General features: G+C 46.3%; 1 long non-coding RNA gene across 1 annotated transcript; it reads right to left on the minus strand.

The window, feature by feature from the left end:
* Positions 1 to 13,696: 13,696 nt before the first annotated feature.
* On the minus strand, positions 13,697 to 14,264 carry LOC128495254 (uncharacterized). The gene is made up of 2 exons (XR_008354222.1): positions 14,016 to 14,264; positions 13,697 to 13,800 (listed from the first exon to the last, which is right to left on the minus strand). It is a non-coding gene; the product is annotated as an uncharacterized LOC128495254 (long non-coding RNA).
* Positions 14,265 to 23,412: the final 9,148 nt, after the last annotated feature.

The raw sequence follows: 23,412 nt of genomic DNA on the forward strand, positions 1-23,412 counted from the left end.
CTCCAAGCTTATACATATCGAGATTCCCTAGTCTTTCCTGATCCTGAGCCTGCGTTATTATCTACAATGGTAGATTTGATTTTCAGGGAGCAGGGATAGTGAACAGGTTGGAAAGAGAAGATAGAGGCAGCACCCGTTCTTGTTGTTGGTAGTAAAGTGGTGTTTTTCTGTTCCAAGTTGATGGCCACAAAACACCCCCACGTCAGAGGGCTCAGCTAACAGCACAGACCTGTGGGATAAAACAAGCAGTGTGTCCTGCATCAATTGTCTATTTTGTCACATTAACGGCTCGGTGGAGTTTGCTATCCCAGTTTGGAGTTAACGGAAGTATGGAAAATGCTACACCCAATCACAAATGGAGTCTTGCTGAGCCAACAGAGACGCAAATCCCACCTAGGAAGTGACTTGAGGTGGCACATAAAGGAACTTCACATTTTTTATCTTTTATGGAATTAAAATGAATTATTTAAGTGTGTGTGTGTATTATGATTATTTTTTTTTATATTCCTTTGGTATGTAGCCTTCTGCTTTCGCTCCTCCAGTGTGAGGATTCGTGGACTGTTGTACAAAAGCAAACATAGGGGTTTAATTTGTGTGAATTTGCAGCTCTGGACAAGATAGTCCTGGCTATTTGTGGATGGTTGCTATAACAGACCACCTCAATATCAGAAGCAAGTCTACGGCAGAGACCCGATTTAAACTCCTTGACTTTGCTATATATTCTAATTGCCAAATTATTAATCCGTTTCTGCAGCGTAAAGAGCTTGGCTGGCCCTGTATAATGCATAGCTAAGTCAATGAGATGTCCTGATTGGTGAGTGGTGTCACCTGACCAGGGCTGACCAATCAGAGCGAGGGAATCCTGGGCGGGCTGCTGATTGGTCGCTGGAGTCAGCTGACGAGGCTCGGCCAATCAGGGGCTGCCCCTCAGCCCTAGCCTCCTGATTGGTGGGTGGTGTCACCTGACCAGGGCTGACCAATCAGAGCGAGAGAAACCTGGGCCGGCTGCTGATTGGTCGCTGGAGTCAGCTGACGAGGCTCGGCCAATCAGGGGCTGCCCCTCAGCCCTAGCCTCCTGATTGGTGGGTGGTGTCACCTGACCATGGCTGACCAATCAGAGCGAGGGAAACCTGGGCCGGCTGCTGATTGGTCGCTGGAGTCAGCTGACCAGGTTCGGCCAATCAGGGGCTGCCCCTCAGTCCTAGCCCCCTGATTGGTGGGTGGTGTCACCTGACCAGGGCTGACCAATCAGAGCGAGGGAAACCTGGGCCGGCTGTTGATTGGTCGCTGGAGTCAGCTGACGAGGCTCGGCCAATCAGGTGCTGCCCCTCAGCCCTAGCCTCCTGATTGGTGGGTGGTGTCACCTGACCAGGGCTGACCAATCAGAGCGAGAGAAACCTGGGCCGGCTGCTGATTGGTCGCTGGAGTCAGCTGACCAGGCTCAGCCAATCAGGGGCTGCCCCTCAGCCCTAGCCTCCTGATTGGTGGGTGGTGTCACCTGACCAGGGCTGACCAATCAGAGCGAGGGAAACCTGGGCCGGCTGCTGATTGGTCGCTGGAGTCAGCTGACCAGGTTCGGCCAATCAGGGGCTGCCCTTCAGTCCTAGCCTCCTGATTGGTGGGTGGTGTCACCTGACCAGGGCTGACCAATCAGAGTGAGGGAAACCTGGGCCGGCTGCTGATTGGTCGCTGGAGTCAGCTGACCAGGCTCAGCCAATCAGGGGCTGCCCCTCAGCCCTAGCCTCCTGATTGGTGGGTGGTGTCACCTGACCAGGGCTGACCAATCAGAGCGAGGGAAACCTGGGCCGGCTGCTGATTGGTCGCTGGAGTCAGCTGACTAGGCTCGGCCAATCAGGGGCTGCCCCTCAGCCCTAGCCTCCTGATTGGTGGGTGGTGTCACCTGACCAGGGCTGACCAATCAGAGCGAGGGAAACCTGGGCCGGCTGCTGATTGGTCGCTGGAGTCAGCTGACCAGGTTCAGCCAATCAGGGGCTGCCCCTCAGTCCTAGTCTCCTGATTGGTGGGTGGTGTCACCTGACCAGGGCTGACCAATCAGAGCGAGGGAAACCTGGGCCGGCTGCTGATTGGTCGCTGGAGTCAGCTGACCAGGCTCAGCCAATCAGGGGCTGCCCCTCAGCCCTAGCCTCCTGATTGGTGCGAGATATCATATTGCATGGCACTTTATTATTATTTATGAATTATTAAATTGTTAAAGGAATCATTAATAATTTGATTATTTTTCCGTCACCAGTTTTGCTGTGGAGAGTTTACAGCAGACATTACCGGTGCGGGAACAAGCCGGCAGTAGCTGGAATCGAACTCACAAGCAACGGGGTGGAAGTTCAACGCCTTAACCACAACTCCAAGTCAGTGATACTGAGATGCGAACGTCTCTGTAGCGTATTGGTTTAGGTGTTTAAGTCATATTGTCTCTGCCCCTACAAGCCACCATTCTTTCATTATTTAGTGTTTGTTTGGAAGTCAGGCCAGCTGGAGCACTGTATTGTATAAAGGATTCTTTTTCCGGTCACTGCCATCCACTCTCTGTAGCCTAATGGCTAAGGTGTTGGGTTTGGTACCTCGACGTCTTGAGTTCGATTACCCAAGGCTTCAACTTTTTCTCCTGTTTTTTTTTTTTTTTGTTTTTAAGTAAGCACATAGACCAAAACATAAGCCATTTTGTCTTTACCCTTACAAGCCATCCTTCTTTAGTTTATTTAGTGCATTTGTTTGGGAGTCAGGCTAGCTAAAGGGCTGTAAAAACTAAAGGATTGTTTCTGTAGGGCCTTATATCTGTTCTCTGTGTTGCAATGGTTGATATGCTGGATTTAGTTTTTGAGGTTCTGGGTTTAACCCCTTAAGGACAATGGGCGGTCCCTAAACCCATTGAAAACAATGCATTTTGAGCCCGTACATGTACGGGGTTTGTCATGAAGGGGTTAATTCACTCCAATTGATTTATTTGGTGTGTTTGTTTGGGAGGAAGGCACGCTACAAGATTGCAGTGAGGTCAAAAACCAATGGATTGTTTTCAGGGGACAGGTTTGCTAGTGTCTGTAGTGTACATGCTGCCCTTCTTTCGTTTATGAATTGTGTTTGTGTGGGAGACAAGCTAGACAACCCTCCCAAATGACTATGTAGCGTAATGGATAAGGCGCTGAACCCCAGTGCTTAAGGCCCTGGGTTCAATTCCCTTGAGTTCCATATTGAACTTTCTCTCAGCTCTCTTCTACATTGTGTTTTTTTTTGTTTGGTGAGGGAGTAAAAAGCTATTGTTAGCAACCAGGTAGACCAAAACACAAGCCACCCAGTTCATGCATTTAAATTGAATGATTTACTCAAAGGGATTTGGGTCACTCTGTCAGCATTAGCCATTTCCCCACATTTGGATATTTATATCATCATTGACAGGCCATACAAACTCATCAACTTAAAAATGACCCCTGCATTGTATATTTATCCCACCATACATCCCCACATTGTGTATTGATTTATGTGATGACCCTCAGCCAGCCCTACATGTAAATGAATGCCCCATTGCCCCCACACCCTTGTGTATTGTCCTCATCCATTTTCTTTGAGAAATCCAGGTGCTGTGGTTGCAGTTGGATGTGTCTGATTGGCTGAACCTGGTCAAGTGACTCCACCAGCCAACCAGGCATTGGGATTGAGACCCAGGGGGGGATTTAAGCTTCACTTGCAGCTCTTGGTTCTTTTGATGTTCATTTTCTTTGAGAAGTCCAGGTGCTGTGGTTGCTGTGGGATGTGTCCAGGCCAGGGCTTATCTTTGTACAGTATTTCCCCTGTCTCTGTTTTTGCATTGCCATTGGCCCTATTCTTTTGTGTTTAAGTTGTTTGTTCCTGTTTCCACCTTTGCTGTTACTGAAGGCACGAGGCGTCTCAGACCCTATCATCTCCAATAATACTAATGTCTTTTCCTTCACTTATCATGAGTAGTTCTTCTCCTTTCCATAGCTTTAACATGTCCTGTTCAATCCCTTTTCTGTTGTGTTGTGTCTTTGAAGCTAACGTTCCCTCACTTTATTAGTCTGTACCGCTTCTGCTGGGAGGCTGTTCCATTTCTCTACCACTCTAGGAGTAAAACTTCTTTACATTCCATCTAAGCCTCTAACTCACTAGTTTCAGATCATGACCTTGTTAAACCATTTCTCCTCTTTTGAAACAAACATCCCTCCTGTGATTTGTTAAATGGCCTTTAATGATTTCAAGTATTTTCTCCAAGCTTATACATATCGAGATTCCCTAGTCTTTCCTGATCCTGAGCCTGCGTTATTATCTACAATGGTAGATTTGATTTTCAGGGAGCAGGGATAGTGAACAGGTTGGAAAGAGAAGATAGAGGCAGCACCCGTTCTTGTTGTTGGTAGTAAAGTGGTGTTTTTCTGTTCCAAGTTGATGGCCACAAAACACCCCCACGTCAGAGGGCTCAGCTAACAGCACAGACCTGTGGGATAAAACAAGCAGTGTGTCCTGCATCAATTGTCTATTTTGTCACATTAACGGCTCGGTGGAGTTTGCTATCCTAGTTTGGAGTTAACGGAAGTATGGAAAATGCTACACCCAATCACAAATGGAGTCTTGCTGAGCCAACAGAGACGCAAATCCCACCTAGGAAGTGACTTGAGGTGGCACATAAAGGAACTTCACATTTTTTATCTTTTATGGAAATAAAATGAATTATTTAAGTGTGTGTGTGTATTATGATTATTTTTTTTTATATTCCTTTGGTATGTAGCCTTCTGCTTTCGCTCCTCCAGTGTGAGGATTCGTGGACTGTTGTACAAAAGCAAACATAGGGGTTTAATTTGTGTGAATTTGCAGCTCTGGACAAGATAGTCCTGGCTATTTGTGGATGGTTGCTATAACAGACCACCTCAATATCAGAAGCAAGTCTACGGCAGAGACCCGATTTAAACTCCTTGACTTTGCTATATATTCTAATTGCCAAATTATTAATCCGTTTCTGCAGCGTAAAGAGCTTGGCTGGCCCTGTATAATGCATAGCTAAGTCAATGAGATGTCCTGATTGGTGAGTGGTGTCACCTGACCAGGGCTGACCAATCAGAGCGAGGGAATCCTGGGCGGGCTGCTGATTGGTCGCTGGAGTCAGCTGACGAGGCTCGGCCAATCAGGGGCTGCCTCTCAGCCCTAGCCTCCTGATTGGTGGGTGGTGTCACCTGACCAGGGCTGACCAATCAGAGCGAGGGAATCCTGGGCGGGCTGCTGATTGGTCGCTGGAGTCAGCTGATGAGGCTCGGCCAATCAGGGGCTGCCCCTCAGCCCTAGCCTCCTGATTGGTGGGTGGTGTCACCTGACTAGGGCTGACCAATCAGAGCGAGAGAAACCTGGGCCGGCTGCTGATTGGTCGCTGGAGTCAGCTGACGAGGCTCGGCCAATCAGGGGCTGCCCCTCAGTCCTAGCCCCCTGATTGGTGGGTGGTGTCACCTGACCAGGGCTGACCAATCAGAGCGAGGGAAACCTGGGCCGGCTGTTGATTGGTCGCTGGAGTCAGCTGACGAGGCTCGGCCAATCAGGGGCTGCCCCTCAGCCCTAGCCTCCTGATTGGTGGGTGGTGTCACCTGACCAGGGCTGACCAATCAGAGCGAGAGAAACCTGGGCCGGCTGCTGATTGGTCGCTGGAGTCAACTGACCAGGCTCAGCCAATCAGGGGCTGCCCCTCAGCCCTAGCCTCCTGATTGGTGGGTGGTGTCACCTGACCAGGGCTGACCAATCAGAGCGAGGGAAACCTGGGCCGGCTGCTGATTGGTCGCTGGAGTCAGCTGACCAGGCTCAGCCAATCAGGGGCTGCCCCTCAGCCCTAGCCTCCTGATTGGTGGGTGGTGTCACCTGACCAGGGCTGACCAATCAGAGCGAGGGAAACCTGGGCCGGCTGCTGATTTGTCGCTGGAGTCAGCTGACCAGGTTCAGCCAATCAGGGGCTGCCCCTCAGTCCTAGCCTCCTGATTGGTGGGTGGTGTCACCTGACCAGGGCTGACCAATCAGAGCGAGGGAAACCTGGGCCGGCTGCTGATTGGTCGCTGGAGTCAGCTGACCAGGCTCAGCCAATCAGGGGCTGCCCCTCAGCCCTAGCCTCCTGATTGGTGCGAGATATCATATTGCATGGCACTTTATTATTATTTATGAATTATTATGAATTATTAAATTGTTAAAGGAATCATTAATAATTTGATTATTTTTCCGTCACCAGTTTTGCTGTGGAGAGTTTACAGCCGACATTACCGGTGCGGGAACAAGCCGGCAGTAGCTGGAATCGAACTCACAAGCAACGGGGTGGAAGTCCAACGCCTTAACCACAACTCCAAGTCAGTGATACTGAGATGCGAACGTCTCTGTAGGTGTTTAAGTCATATTGTCTCTGCCCCTACAAGCCACCATTCTTTCGTTTATTTAGTGTTTGTTTGGAAGTCAGGCCAGCTGGAGCACTGTATTGTATAAAGGATTCTTTTTCCGATCACTGCCATCCACTCTCTGTAGCCTAATGGCTAAGGTGTTGGGTTTGGTACCTCGACGTCTTGAGTTCGATTACCCAAGGCTTCAACTTTTTCTCCTGTTTTTTTTTTTTTTGTTTTTAAGTAAGCACATAGACCAAAACATAAGCCATTTTGTCTTTACCCTTACAAGCCATCCTTCTTTAGTTTATTTAGTGCATTTGTTTGGGAGTCAGGCTAGCTAAAGGGCTGTAAAAACTAAAGGATTGTTTCTGTAGGGCCTTATATCTGTTCTCTGTGTTGCAATGGTTGATATGCTGGATTTAGTTTTTGAGGTTCTGGGTTTAACCCCTTAAGGACAATGGGCGGTCCCTAAACCCATTGAAAACAATGCATTTTGAGCCCGTACATGTACGGGGTTTGTCATGAAGGGGTTAATTCACTCCAATTGATTTATTTGGTGTGTTTGTTTGGGAGGAAGGCACGCTACAAGATTGCAGTGAGGTCAAAAACCAATGGATTGTTTTCAGGGGACAGGTTTGCTAGTGTCTGTAGTGTACATGCTGCCCTTCTTTCGTTTATGAATTGTGTTTGTGTGGGAGACAAGCTAGACAACCCTCCCAAATGACTATGTAGCGTAATGGATAAGGCGCTGAACCCCAGTGCTTAAGGCCCTGGGTTCAATTCCCTTGTGTTCCATATTGAACTTTCTCTCAGCTCTCTTCTACATTGTGTTTTTTTTTGTTTGGTGAGGGAGTAAAAAGCTATTGTTAGCAACCAGGTAGACCAAAACACAAGCCACCCAGTTCATGCATTTAAATTGAATGATTTACTCAAAGGGATTTGGGTCACTCTGTCAGCATTAGCCATTTCCCCACATTTGGATATTTATATCATCATTGACAGGCCATACAAACTCATCAACTTAAAAATGACCCCTGCATTGTATATTTATCCCACCATACATCCCCACATTGTGTATTGATTTATGTGATGACCCTCAGCCAGCCCTACATGTAAATGAATGCCCCATTGCCCCCACACCCTTGTGTATTGTCCTCATCCATTTTCTTTGAGAAATCCAGGTGCTGTGGTTGCAGTTGGATGTGTCTGATTGGCTGAACCTGGTCAAGTGACTCCACCAGCCAACCAGGCATTGGGATTGAGACCCAGGGGGGGATTTAAGCTTCACTTGCAGCTCTTGGTTCTTTTGATGTTCATTTTCTTTGAGAAGTCCAGGTGCTGTGGTTGCTGTGGGATGTGTCCAGGCCAGGACTTATCTTTGTACAGTATTTCCCCTGTCTCTGTTTTTGCATTGCCATTGGCCCTATTCTTTTGTGTTTAAGTTGTTTGTTCCTGTTTCCACCTTTGATGTTACTGAAGGCACGAGGCGTCTCAGACCCTATCATCTCCAATAATACTAATGTCTTTTCCTTCACTTATCATGAGTAGTTCTTCTCCTTTCCATAGCTTTAACATGTCCTGTTCAATCCCTTTTCTGTTGTGTTGTGTCTTTGAAGCTAACGTTCCCTCACTTTATTAGTCTGTACCGCTTCTGCTGGGAGGCTGTTCCATTTCTCTACCACTCTAGGAGTAAAACTTCTTTACATTCCATCTAAGCCTCTAACTCACTAGTTTCAGATCATGACCTTGTTAAACCATTTCTCCTCTTTTGACACAAACATCCCTCCTGTGATTTGTTAAATGGCCTTTAATGATTTCAAGTATTTTCTCCAAGCTTATACATATCGAGATTCCCTAGTCTTTCCTGATCCTGAGCCTGCGTTATTATCTACAATGGTAGATTTGATTTTCAGGGAGCAGGGATAGTGAACAAGTTGGAAAGAGAAGATAGAGGCAGCACCCGTTCTTGTTGTTGGTAGTAAAGTGGTGTTTTTCTGTTCCAAGTTGATGGCCACAAAACACCCCCACGTCAGAGGGCTCAGCTAACAGCACAGACCTGTGGGATAAAACAAGCAGTGTGTCCTGCATCAATTGTCTATTTTGTCACATTAACGGCTCGGTGGAGTTTGCTATCCCAGTTTGGAGTTAACGGAAGTATGGAAAATGCTACACCCAATCACAAATGGAGTCTTGCTGAGCCAACAGTGTTCTGTCTTCTTACACGTTCACTCAGTGTGCAGTCTGACATTCAGTATAAACCATTCCTGTCTTCCAAATAAGAGGACTGTTCTTTGTAGTTTAACTTGTTTATTGGTGAACAGGTTGTTGAGTATATATGGCAAAACAGGATTACACACATGTAATGTGATGTGGTAAAACTATAAGGATACAAATAACATGTATAAGTACAAGGCACATGAAATGCATGTATAATAACATTACATAACAGTTAAGTACATGGCAAAATGGCTGCCTATACATAGAATGACATGACTAGCTAACAGTCTAACAGTTAACTTTCCTGAGTGATAATACAAATAACTGAACAGCTCTGAATACTATAATGTCCCTGAAACAGAAGTAAATGTCTCACCAGATATGCTATTACACAGATGGTGGAGTTTTGGAAGGAGACATACAGAGACAGCTCTGATGATGAGTCCTGGTGACTGAAGACTGTAAAATGGAGGCTCCTCCCTCCCAGAATGCCTTGCAATCACCCACAATGCATTATTCTTTAACTAGAAAACAAGGTGTAATACAACTTAACACCGCTAGATGGAGCTATAATTTACTAAAGAAGTCTAAGGTGGCAAAAAGGTGAACTGTAAAGTTTCTCAAACCCTGCTGGGCAGAACACTCCCCGTCTGGCGTCAACCGACGCCACTACTAGGTATCTCAGGTGAAAACAATAAAACAAGTTCCGCTACTGGCCTGAGGAATAGCTTGCACTCGCCAAGCCTGCATACTTTGACCTCAGCCTTGCGTACGTTCCCATCCTTGCTTGGGAATGTGTTGGTGATGAGACCCAGTGGCCACTCATTCCGGTGTGACTGGCTGTCTTTCATGAGCATGACATCCCCATGTCTGATGTTCGGCTTGTTAGTTTGCCACTTCCTTCTCGACTGTAGGGTAGAGATATACTGCTTCCTCCACCTGTCCCAGAAGGCATTAGAAAGACTTTGCACCTGCCTCAATTGTCGTCTGTAGAGGTCTTTATCTTTGAATTCTCCAAGAGGAGCACTCGGACTGCTGGTCTTCTGCGGGAGGCAGTCTATTTCTTCAGCATAACATTCACGTTGTATAGTGCAAATTATTATGTTCTTGGACTTTTCCAAATTAGGAGTGGTAAAGGCATGTTTGCAGTGGTGCCAACCTTTGCAGGGCTTCTGGCTCTCAGGTAATGTTGATTTATAAGACTGAGCCATATGAACTAGACAGGTTATAGCACGAACAAGCGACATCCAGGTGGAGAACCTGACGAAACGATGAGATTTGAGTTGGTGATCCGAAGTCACCGTACATAGAACAGATACTTCAGGTCGGATTTCTTCGTCGGCATCTGAGTCTACCAATCCAAACGAGTCAGGTTCAATGTTGCAAGACGTTGAACAGTACAGGAATGCAGGACCCATAAACCATGTTGTGTCTTTAAGGTGACTTGTTGCTACAGATCTAGTCGCATGGTCCACAGGATTATGGTGTGTGGACACATAGTGCCACTGTTTAGGACAAGTGGATCTCCTGATCCTTAGCACCCGATTGCTGACATAAAAGCGTCTTGTTTCGTTGCAAATATATCCTAGGACTACCTTACTGTCCGTGTAAAACTCGACTTCCCCAATTTCCAGGTTCATTCCTGTTGTTATAAGTTCGGCCAACTCCACTGCAAGCACGGCAGCGCAGAGTTCCAGTCTGGGTATCGTGTGCTCGCGGAGTGGCGCCAGTTTAGTCCGGCTCATAACAAAACCCACATGGCATTGTTCTTTGACATCTATGGTCTTCAAGTATGCTACGGCTGCAATCGCCTTGACTGAAGCGTCGCAGAAGATATAAAGTCTTTGCATCTTGACTTCAGTTGATGGCACGGAAGCATACGGTCGTGCCACACGAAGGCTGGACAAAGCTTTGAGAGATGTCCTCCATCCTGTCCACAGGTCTTTTTTTTCCATGGGAAGCGGATTATCCCAATCAGCCGTCTCTGTGGTGAAGTCTCTTAACAACATTTTACCTTGAATGGTAACAGGCGTTACGAATCCCAGAGGATCATATAAGATGTTTATGGTAGACAGGACTCCTCTGCGTGTGAAGGCTTTTTCTTCCTTGCTGATTTGGAAGGTGAATGTGTCTGCCTTTAAATCCCAGAGCAAACCAAGGCTTTGCTGCATCAGAAGGGAGTCTGTGCTAAGATCCAAGTCTTTTAGATCACTTGAGTAGTCTTGGGTTTTAAACAGTAAAGGCGTGACCCAGCTTTTTGACTTGTCTTTTACTATTCCTTGATCCATGATATCCAAGAACAGCCTGTCTTCTATGGACATTGCGACCCTGTTGTCTTCTCTTGTCCTGTGGAAGACTGTGCACCCTAAGTGATCTTGCTCACCATCGCAGGCGTGGTCTTCACAGGAGGGATCCACGAAAGGAGAAGGCACGGGTGCGCTGTGTGGCAATTCTTTTATCAGGAACCTACTCTGACATGGCTGGAATAGAGAAGGACATCCATTTTCAAGTGTGTTGGTGAGCATACTGTTGACTGAGGTCGGCTTGTGCGCTCCTCCTAGGCAGACGTCTCCTATGATGACCCATCCTAGGTCAAGTCTCTGGGCATATGGAGCATTTTGGGGGCCGTTAATGTGTCCTCTAGCCTTGTGAACTCGTAATATGTCTCTTCCAAGGAGTAAGACTATTGGGGCTTCTGGGTCCAGTTCCGGTATCAAGTGAGCTATACGCCTCAGGTGGGGGTGGTATGCTGCCACCTCTGGTGTAGGTATCTCAGACCGGTTGTCAGGAATGTGATTGCACTCCAGTATGGTTGGCAGGGACAAGCAGGTATGACCATCTATGGACTCTACCCTGTACCCAGTTGCTTTCCTCCCCGCCGTCTCAACGGTACCTGCACATGTCTTTAAGGAGTAGGGAGAACCGGGCCCTACGATGTTGAAGGTGTCGAAGAAGGTGGATTTAGCTAAAGACCTATTGCTTTGATCATCTAAGATTGCATATACCTTGATCGCCGTATCTCGGTGACCGACCGGATAAACTCTGACAAGGCAGATTTTTGAGCAGGACTTCCCTCCTGCAAGTCCTTTACAGATCTCTGTACACTGAGAAGTGACTGCTGGGGTGTCTATGTCAGTGTCTATCTGCTTTCTGTCATGCCCCTCTCCTTGGGATGATGTTTGAGAGGGTGGTCCAGGGTGTAAAGCCGTGTTGTGTTCTGTGCTACCGCATTCTGTGCATGTCACACTGACCTTACAGTTCCTGGCGTAGTGCGATGTTGTACTGCAGCATCTGAAGCAGATGTTGTTTTCTTTGAGGAATTCTTTGCGGTCCTCTAAGGACTTCTCTCTGAAGGCTCTGCATTTTAGTAGAGAATGTGGTTTCTTGTGCAGGGGGCATTGTCTGGTAAGATCTTCGAGTTTGTTCCCTTGAGAGGATTTAAAAGACCTGTAAGGAGAACCTGTGGAGGCAACATTAGTTTTGTGGACTGCCACTGGTGTTTTATGAGGTTTGACACCAGGGGTAGTGGGACATGACAATGTAAAGTCAAAACTGGGATCATTTCTGATCCTTGCTTGTTGAGCAACAAAGTCTACAAACACCCTGAAGGGGGGAAATGGTACATTATGAACCTGTTTATAATGAGAACCATGCGTGATCCATTTCTCCTGTAGGTTATAAGGGAGTTTTAGAACAATCGGATTAACACCTCGGGCGGTGTCCAGGAATGCTAGCCCTGGCAGATCTCCTTCTGCTTGAGCAACCTGTACCTCTATTAGTAAGTCACTGAGTTCCCTGAGCTTTTGGTAACCCTTACCTACTATTCTGGGAAAATTATCAACTCTCTTATATAAAGCATTTTCTATAGCTTCTATTGACCCATAACACTCATTAAGTCTTTCCCACACCATCTTTAGGCCTTTGCTTGGATAGTTTATGTTAATGTCTCTGATTCTTCTGGCGTGTTCAGCAGACTCATTTCCAAGCCATTTTACCAAGAGATCTAACTCCTCACTACAGGAAAGATCTAAGTCCCTTATGGCGTTCTGGAAGGAGGCTCGCCATGCCCTGTAGTTCTCGGGGCGATCTGTGAACTTTACAAGTCCCTTGGTAACCAGCTCCCGTTTAGCAAAGAACTTAGCGAAGTCCATGGCAGCCCGGTTAGCGTCAATACTACCCGGTGTGCTGTTGTTATGCTGAGTGTGTGGTGTATCACCATACCTTTTAGAGATTTCTGGCTTAGGGAAGTCTGTATAATACCGTTCTGACGCGAAGGGTGTCCCTTGAAGTCGAAGCGAAGGATGTAGCTTTTGTTCTTTAGGGTGGTAGTTGTGGTCAGCATCGCTTTGTCGCATATCGTCCTGCTCGAGGTACTGTGGTTCAAGGTAGGATCTTTGGCACTCTGTAAAAGCTGGTTGATGTACTGGATCATAGTTGTCATCTGTCTTGGGATGCTGATGGACATATTCTGAGACGTGCTGAGCTGGATCTTGTTGATCTAGGTCTGGCCCGAGTACTTGGCTGTGTTTCTCAGATTCAGCGAACTCCATGGCTTCTAGGAACTCTGCTTTGGCTATTGCGGCTGCCGCTTCTTTCTCCGCTGCGAGTTTTTCCAGTGACGCCTGCAGACACGCTGTCTCTTTCTTTAGTTGCATCTCTTGTGCAGCAAAGGAAGACCTTACTTTTGCAGCCTCAGCTTCTGCACGGGCGAGAGCAGCCATTTCTTTTATTGATGACTTGCTAGAGCGGCTTGCTCGTGACCTTGTCCCGTATGTTGATGCCTTGCTAGTGGACATGGTGTGCCTGTTTGCTGGCTGCTTAATGTCTCTGTGCAGACTCAGTCTAGGTAGGACTAGGAACGGACTTCAACGTGGTTTGGATCGTGTCGCGCTTGCTGGGGGCTGCACTCTCGCTTCTTGTGACTGTATGGCCGCCGCTACAATCCTGTACATAGGACTGCGTTGCTGATGGCGGCTCCGCACAGTCAGATCCACTATCGCTGGTGACTAGCAATCTGTTTTACTGTTCTGTCTTCTTACACGTTCACTCAGTGTGCAGTCTGACATTCAGTATAAACCATTCCTGTCTTCCAAATAAGAGGACTGTTCTTTGTAGTTTAACTTGTTTATTGGTGAACAGGTTGTTGAGTATATATGGCAAAACAGGATTACACACATGTAATGTGATGTGGTAATGTGATGTGGTAAAACTATAAGGATACAAATAACATGTATAAGTACAAGGCACATGAAATGCATGTATAATAACATTACATAACAGTTAAGTACATGGCAAAATGGCTGCCTATACATAGAATGACATGACTAGCTAACAGTCTAACAGTTAACTTTCCTGAGTGATAATACAAATAACTGAACAGCTCTGAATACTATAATGTCCCTGAAACAGAAGTAAATGTCTCACCAGATATGCTATTACACAGATGGTGGAGTTTTGGAAGGAGACATACAGAGACAGCTCTGATGATGAGTCCTGGTGACTGAAGACTGTAAAATGGAGGCTCCTCCCTCCCAGAATGCCTTGCAATCACCCACAATGCATTATTCTTTAACTAGAAAACAAGGTGTAATACAACTTAACACCGCTAGATGGAGCTATAATTTACTAAAGAAGTCTAAGGTGGCAAAAAGGTGAACTGTAAAGTTTCTCAAACCCTGCTGGGCAGAACAAACAGAGACGCAAATCCCACCTAGGAAGTGACTTGAGGTGGCACATAAAGGAACTTCACATTTTTTATCTTTTATGGAATTAAAATGAATTATTTAAGTGTGTGTGTGTATTATGATTATTTTTTTTTATATTCCTTTGGTATGTAGCCTTCTGCTTTCGCTCCTCCAGTGTGAGGATTCGTGGACTGTTGTACAAAAGCAAACATAGGGGTTTAATTTGTGTGAATTTGCAGCTCTGGACAAGATAGTCCTGGCTATTTGTGGATGGTTGCTATAACAGACCACCTCAATATCAGAAGCAAGTCTACGGCAGAGACCCGATTTAAACTCCTTGACTTTGCTATATATTCTAATTGCCAAATTATTAATCCGTTTCTGCAGCGTAAAGAGCTTGGCTGGCCCTGTATAATGCATAGCTAAGTCAATGAGATGTCCTGATTGGTGAGTGGTGTCACCTGACCAGGGCTGACCAATCAGAGCGAGGGAATCCTGGGCGGGCTGCTGATTGGTCGCTGGAGTCAGCTGACGAGGCTCGGCCAATCAGGGGCTGCCCCTCAGCCCTAGCCTCCTGATTGGTGGGTGGTGTCACCTGACCAGGGCTGACCAATCAGAGCGAGGGAATCCTGGGCGGGCTGCTGATTGGTCGCTGGAGTCAGCTGACGAGGCTCGGCCAATCAGGGGCTGCCCCTCAGCCCTAGCCTCCTGATTGGTGGGTGGTGTCACCTGACCAGGGCTGACCAATCAGAGCGAGGGAAACCTGGGCCGGCTGCTGATTGGTCGCTGGAGTCAGCTGACCAGGTTCGGCCAATCAGGGGCTGCCCCTCAGTCCTAGCCCCCTGATTGGTGGGTGGTGTCACCTGACCAGGGCTGACCAATCAGAGCGAGGGAAACCTGGGCCGGCTGCTGATTGGTCGCTGGAGTCAGCTGACGAGGCTCGGCCAATCAGGTGCTGCCCCTCAGCCCTAGCCTCCTGATTGGTGGGTGGTGTCACCTGACCAGGGCTGACCAATCAGAGCGAGAGAAACCTGGGCCGGCTGCTGATTGGTCGCTGGAGTCAGCTGACCAGGCTCAGCCAATCAGGGGCTGCCCCTCAGCCCTAGCCTCCTGATTGGTGGGTGGTGTCACCTGACCAGGGCTGACCAATCAGAGCGAGGGAAACCTGGGCCGGCTGCTGATTGGTCGCTGGAGTCAGCTGACCAGGCTCAGCCAATCAGGGGCTGCCCCTCAGCCCTAGCCTCCTGATTGGTGCGAGATATCATATTGCATGGCACTTTATTATTATTTATGAATTATTATGAATTATTAAATTGTTAAAGGAATCATTAATAATTTGATTATTTTTCCGTCACCAGTTTTGCTGTGGAGAGTCTACAGCAGACATTACCGGTGCGGGAACAAGCCGGCAGTAGCTGGAATCGAACTCACAAGCAACGGGGTGGAAGTCCAACGCCTTAACCACAACTCCAAGTCAGTGATACTGAGATGCGAACGTCTCTGTAGCGTATTGGTTTAGGTGTTTAAGTCATATTGTCTCTGCCCCTACAAGCCACCATTCTTTCGTTTATTTAGTGTTTGTTTGGAAGTCAGGCCAGCTGGAGCACTGTATTGTATAAAGGATTCTTTTTCCGATCACTGCCATCCACTCTCTGTAGCCTAATGGCTAAGGTGTTGGGTTTGGTACTTCGACGTCTTGAGTTCGATTACCCAAGGCTTCAACTTTTTCTCCTGTTTTTTTTTTTTTTTTGTTTTTAAGTAAGCACATAGACCAAAACATAAGCCATTTTGTCTTTACCCTTACAAGCCATCCTTCTTTAGTTTATTTAGTGCATTTGTTTGGGAGTCAGGCTAGCTAAAGGGCTGTAAAAACTAAAGGATTGTTTCTGTAGGGCCTTATATCTGTTCTCTGTGTTGCAATGGTTGATATGCTGGATTTAGTTTTTGAGGTTCTGGGTTTAACCCCTTAAGGACAATGGGCGGTCCCTAAACCCATTGAAAACAATGCATTTTGAGCCCGTACATGTACGGGGTTTGTCATGAAGGGGTTAATTCACTCCAATTGATTTATTTGGTGTGTTTGTTTGGGAGGAAGGCACGCTACAAGATTGCAGTGAGGTCAAAAACCAATGGATTGTTTTCAGGGGACAGGTTTGCTAGTGTCTGTAGTGTACATGCTGCCCTTCTTTCGTTTATGAATTGTGTTTGTGTGGGAGACAAGCCAGACAACCCTCCCAAATGACTATGTAGCGTAATGGATAAGGCTCTGAACCCCAGTGCTTAAGGCCCTGGGTTCAATTCCCTTGAGTTCCATATTGAACTTTCTCTCAGCTCTCTTCTACATTGTGTTTTTTTTTGTTTGGTGAGGGAGTAAAAAGCTATTGTTAGCAACCAGGTAGACCAAAACACAAGCCACCCAGTTCATGCATTTAAATTGAATGATTTACTCAAAGGGATTTGGGTCACTCTGTCAGCATTAGCCATTTCCCCACATTTGGATATTTATATCATCATTGACAGGCCATACAAACTCATCAACTTAAAAATGACCCCTGCATTGTATATTTATCCCACCATACATCCCCACATTGTGTATTGATTTATGTGATGACCCTCAGCCAGCCCTACATGTAAATGAATGCCCCATTGCCCCCACACCCTTGTGTATTGTCCTCATCCATTTTCTTTGAGAAATCCAGGTGCTGTGGTTGCAGTTGGATGTGTCTGATTGGCTGAACCTGGTCAAGTGACTCCACCAGCCAACCAGGCATTGGGATTGAGACCCAGGGGGGATTTAAGCTTCACTTGCAGCTCTTGGTTCTTTTGATGTTCATTTTCTTTGAGAAGTCCAGGTGCTGTGGTTGCTGTGGGATGTGTCCAGGCCAGGGCTTATCTTTGTACAGTATTTCCCCTGTCTCTGTTTTTGCATTGCCATTGGCCCTATTCTTTTGTGTTTAAGTTGTTTGTTCCTGTTTCCACCTTTGCTGTTACTGAAGGCACGAGGCGTCTCAGACCCTATCATCTCCAATAATACTAATGTCTTTTCCTTCACTTATCATGAGTAGTTCTTCTCCTTTCCATAGCTTTAACATGTCCTGTTCAATCCCTTTTCTGTTGTGTTGTGTCTTTGAAGCTAACGTTCCCTCACTTTATTAGTCTGTACCGCTTCTGCTGGGAGGCTGTTCCATTTCTCTACCACTCTAGGAGTAAAACTTCTTTACATTCCATCTAAGCCTCTAACTCACTAGTTTCAGATCATGACCTTGTTAAACCATTTCTCCTCTTTTGAAACAAACATCCCTCCTGTGATTTGTTAAATGGCCTTTAATGATTTCAAGTATTTTCTCCAAGCTTATACATATCGAGATTCCCTAGTCTTTCCTGATCCTGAGCCTGCGTTATTATCTACAATGGTAGATTTGATTTTCAGGGAGCAGGGATAGTGAACAGGTTGGAAAGAGAAGATAGAGGCAGCACCCGTTCTTGTTGTTGGTAGTAAAGTGGTGTTTTTCTGTTCCAAGTTGATGGCCACAAAACACCCCCACGTCAGAGGGCTCAGCTAACAGCACAGACCTGTGGAATAAAACAAGCAGTGTGTCCTGCATCAATTGTCTATTTTGTCACATTAACGGCTCGGTGGAGTTTGCTATCCCAGTTTGGAGTTAACGGAAGTATGGAAAATGCTACACCCAATCACAAATGGAGTCTTGCTGAGCCAACAGAGACGCAAATCCCACCTAGGAAGTGACTTGAGGTGGCACATAAAGGAACTTCACATTTTTTATCTTTTATGGAAATAAAATGAATTATTTAAGTGTGTGTGTGTATTATGATTATTTTTTTTTATATTCCTTTGGTATGTAGCCTTCTGCTTTCGCTCCTCCAGTGTGAGGATTCATGGACTGTTGTACAAAAGCAAACATAGGGGTTTAATTTGTGTGAATTTGCAGCTCTGGACAAGATAGTCCTGGCTATTTGTGGATGGTTGCTATAACAGACCACCTCAATATCAGAAGCAAGTCTACGGCAGAGACCCGATTTAAACTCCTTGACTTTGCTATATATTCTAATTGCCAAATTATTAATCCGTTTCTGCAGCGTAAAGAGCTTGGCTGGCCCTGTATAATGCATAGCTAAGTCAATGAGATGTCCTGATTGGTGAGTGGTGTCACCTGACCAGGGCTGACCAATCAGAGCGAGGGAATCCTGGGCGGGCTGCTGATTGGTCGCTGGAGTCAGCTGACGAGGCTCGGCCAATCAGGGGCTGCCTCTCAGCCCTAGCCTCCTGATTGGTGGGTGGTGTCACCTGACCAGGGCTGACCAATCAGAGCGAGGGAATCCTGGGCGGGCTACTGATTGGTCGCTGGAGTCAGCTGACGAGGCTCGGCCAATCAGGGGCTGCCCCTCAGCCCTAGCCTCCTGATTGGTGGGTGGTGTCACCTGACTAGGGCTGACCAATCAGAGCGAGAGAAACCTGGGCCGGCTGCTGATTGGTCGCTGGAGTCAGCTGACGAGGCTCGGCCAATCAGGGGCTGCCCCTCAGTCCTAGCCCCCTGATTGGTGGGTGGTGTCACCTGACCAGGGCTGACCAATCAGAGCGAGGGAAACCTGGGCCGGCTGTTGATTGGTCGCTGGTGTCAGCTGACGAGGCTCGGCCAATCAGGGGCTGCCCCTCAGCCCTAGCCTCCTGATTGGTGGGTGGTGTCACCTGACCAGGGCTGACCAATCAGAGCGAGAGAAACCTGGGCCGGCTGCTGATTGGTCGCTGGAGTCAGCTGACCAGGCTCAGCCAATCAGGGGCTGCCCCTCAGCCCTAGCCTCCTGATTGGTGGGTGGTGTCACCTGATCAGGGCTGACCAATCAGAGCGAGGGAAACCTGGGCCGGCTGCTGATTGGTCGCTGGAGTCAGCTGACCAGGCTCAGCCAATCAGGGGCTGCCCCTCAGCCCTAGCCTCCTGATTGGTGGGTGGTGTCACCTGACCAGGGCTGACCAATCAGAGCGAGGGAAACCTGGGCCGGCTGCTGATTGGTCGCTGGAGTCAGCTGACTAGGCTCGGCCAATCAGGGGCTGCCCCTCAGCCCTAGCCTCCTGATTGGTGGGTGGTGTCACCTGACCAGGGCTGACCAATCAGAGCGAGGGAAACCTGGGCCGGCTGCTGATTGGTCGCTGGAGTCAGCTGACCAGGTTCAGCCAATCAGGGGCTGCCCCTCAGTCCTAGCCTCCTGATTGGTGGGTGGTGTCACCTGACCAGGGCTGACCAATCAGAGCGAGGGAAACCTGGGCCGGCTGCTGATTGGTCGCTGGAGTCAGCTGACCAGGCTCAGCCAATCAGGGGCTGCCCCTCAGCCCTAGCCTCCTGATTGGTGCGAGATATCATATTGCATGGCACTTTATTATTATTTATGAATTATTATGAATTATTAAATTGTTAAAGGAATCATTAATAATTTGATTATTTTTCCGTCACCAGTTTTGCTGTGGAGAGTTTACAGCAGACATTACCGGTGCGGGAACAAGCCGGCAGTAGCTGGAATCGATCTCACAAGCAACGGGGTGGAAGTCCAACGCCTTAACCACAACTCCAAGTCAGTGATACTGAGATGCGAACGTCTCTGTAGGTGTTTAAGTCATATTGTCTCTGCCCCTACAAGCCACCATTCTTTCGTTTATTTAGTGTTTGTTTGGAAGTCAGGCCAGCTGGAGCACTGTATTGTATAAAGGATTCTTTTTCCGATTACTGCCATCCACTCTCTGTAGCCTAATGGCTAAGGTGTTGGGTTTGGTACCTCGACGTCTTGAGTTCGATTACCCAAGGCTACAACTTTTTCTCCTGTTTTTTTTTTTTTTTGTTTTTAAGTAAGCACATAGACCAAAACATAAGCCATTTTGTCTTTACCCTTACAAGCCATCCTTCTTTAGTTTATTTAGTGCATTTGTTTGGGAGTCAGGCTAGCTAAAGGGCTGTAAAAACTAAAGGATTGTTTCTGTAGGGCCTTATATCTGTTCTCTGTGTTGCAATGGTTGATATGCTGGATTTAGTTTTTGAGGTTCTGGGTTTAACCCCTTAAGGACAATGGGCGGTCCCTAAACCCATTGAAAACAATGCATTTTGAGCCCGTACATGTACGGGGTTTGTCATGAAGGGGTTAATTCACTCCAATTGATTTATTTGGTGTGTTTGTTTGGGAGGAAGGCACGCTACAAGATTGCAGTGAGGTCAAAAACCAATGGATTGTTTTCAGGGGACAGGTTTGCTAGTGTCTGTAGTGTACATGCTGCCCTTCTTTCGTTTATGAATTGTGTTTGTGTGGGAGACAAGCTAGACAACCCTCCCAAATGACTATGTAGCGTAATGGATAAGGCGCTGAACCCCAGTGCTTAAGGCCCTGGGTTCAATTCCCTTGAGTTCCATATTGAACTTTCTCTCAGCTCTCTTCTACATTGTGTTTTTTTTTGTTTGGTGAGGGAGTAAAAAGCTATTGTTAGCAACCAGGTAGACCAAAACACAAGCCACCCAGTTCATGCATTTAACCCCTTAATGACAATTGCCGGTCCTGGCTTGGCACGGAAAAGCATGTGCTTTACGACAATTGACGTGCCAGGACCGGCACGTCTTTAAACGGGTGCAGAAAGCGATCTACTATCGCTTTCTGCACCCAAAAAGCGTTGCTGAATGCCTCGACCTCGAGGCATTCAGCAACGCCGCGATCGGCACGAAGGGGCCATCTCTGGCCCCTCCACGGGGCGTCAACATCCGCCATACTTTGTATGGCGGCGGACGCCCGTTTTAAAAGCGTTTAGGAGGCGATCGACGATCGCCTCCTAAACTTAAATGGTGTCGCTGGAATGCCTCGATCAGGAGGCATCCAGCGACACCAAACACTAACCTTTTGATGGGCTGTGACCGCTCCGGAGAGCGGTCACAGCCGCAGCTACCGGCAATCTTCGCCATCAAGGAAGATGGCCGCCGTCCTGTAACAGGAACCAACAAATTTTAAAATTTAGCTAGATGGTCCAGACCATCTAGAGAACTTTGGCTCCACTTGCAGGTTGAATACAGGTACTGCATTCACCATGCAAGTCAATGGAGCCCAGCTTTCTAATCACAGTGTGATTAGTAAAAATAAATTAAAAAATAAAATAAAATTAATAATAATTAGAAAAAAATAGTAAAAAAACAGTAAAATGTAAAAATCATTTCCCACTGATGTCACTATCAGGGGAACCTCCAAGTTGAAAAAAAATGTTAAAATTTTTTTTAAAAAAAATAAAAAAAAAATATATATATATAAAAAATATATTTTTGTGAGCAAGTCCTAAAGTTAGCATATTAGCTTAAAACAATTCTCGCATGGAAAGAGTTAAAATACTGGCATATTAAATGCCCGTGGGGTGTCTACTTTTAAAAAATGTATGATTTGATGGGGTAAATTGAATGGGCCAGGTTCAACAACGTCCCAATTAACACGGGGGGAAGGATGGCCACACATCTAATTTCCAATTAGAAAAATGCACACGTACCAAATGTGGCCTTTTAGTTCCCCCAAAAAATGACACACCCATGCATGTGGGGTATCACTGCACTCAGGAGATGTTGCTGAACACATTATGGGGTGTCGTGTGACAGCGGCATATACCAGGAGCTGTAAATTCATACATAAAGTAGGTGTGTGGGGGAAAAATACACACACAAAAATATTACTGCAAACTTTGAAAAAATGCTGGTGGTAAAATGTGTGCATGCAAAGAGTTAAAATACCAGCATTTAAAATACCCTGTGGTGTCTAGTTTTGAAAAATATATGGTTTTGTTGGGCACACTGAAATGGCCTGGCTCAAAGATGTACCAAATAGGGCATGGGCAGTGGATCCAAATGCCAAAGTTCAACATTGAAAAAAGCGCATGCCCCAAATGTGGCCCTTTTGCCCCAAAACAGCCAGGCAAAATCATTCATGTGAGGTATCTCTGTACTCAGGAGATGTTGCTGAACACATATTGGGGTGTTTTGTGATAGTGACATATACGAGAACATTTTAATTCATACCTGAATTAAAATGTGTGTGGAAAACCAAATGCAAAAAAATGACTACCACAAAGTTTGACAAAGACTGGTGGTAGATATGGTGCATGGAAAGAGTTAAAATACTAGCATTTGAAATACCCTGGGGTGTCTAGTTTTCAAAAATATATGGGTTTATTGGGCACACTGAAATGGCCCGGCTCAAAGATGTACCAAATAGGGCATGGGCAGTGGATCCCCAAATGCCAAAGTTCAACATTGAAAAATGTGCATGCCCCAAATGTGGCCCTTTTGCCCCCAAACAGCCAGGCAAAATCATTCATGTGGGGTATCGCTGCGCTCAGGAGATGTTGCTGAACACATATTGGGGTGTTTTGTGATAGTGACATAAACGAGAACATTTTAATTCATACCTGAAGTAAAATGTGTATGACAAAACAAATGCAAAAAAATGACTACCATAAAGTTTGACAAAGACTGGTGGTAGATATGGTGCATGGAAAGAGTTAAAATACTAGCATTTGGAATACCCTGGGCTGTCTAGTTTTCAAAAATATATGACTTGATGGGGTAAATTGCATTGGCCGGGTTCAAAGATACCCGAAATGGCACAAGGGGGGAAGAATTACCAGATTTGGAAAAAATGGCTTTGAAATAGCAAAACGCTACCTGTACTTATTGCCCCATAATGGGTAGAAAAAAGCAAAAAAACATAAAAACATTGGGTATTTCTAAACTCAGGACAAATAGTAGAATCTATTTAGCAGGTTTTTTCATTACCTTTTATAGATGAGTAAAAGATTTTTCAACTAAAAGTTAGAAACAGTCATTTTTTTCTAAATTTTTCACCATATTTTATAATTTTTTTAATAGTAAATAATATGATACAATCAAAACAATGTCATCTAAAGAAAGCCCTTCTTGTCCCGAAAAAAACAATATCTAATGTGTGTGGGTTCAGTAAACGGGAAAGAAGAAAATTACAGCTAAACACGAGCAGCGCAGAAATGTTAAAAAGGCCATTGTCACAAAGGGTACAAAAAGTAAAATCAGCCTTTGTCTCGAAGGGGTTAAATTGAATGATTTACTCAAAGGGATTTGGGTCACTCTGTCAGC

Source organism: Spea bombifrons, chromosome 1 (assembly GCF_027358695.1).
Source record: "Spea bombifrons isolate aSpeBom1 chromosome 1, aSpeBom1.2.pri, whole genome shotgun sequence".
Lineage (NCBI taxonomy): Eukaryota > Metazoa > Chordata > Amphibia > Anura > Pelobatidae > Spea > Spea bombifrons.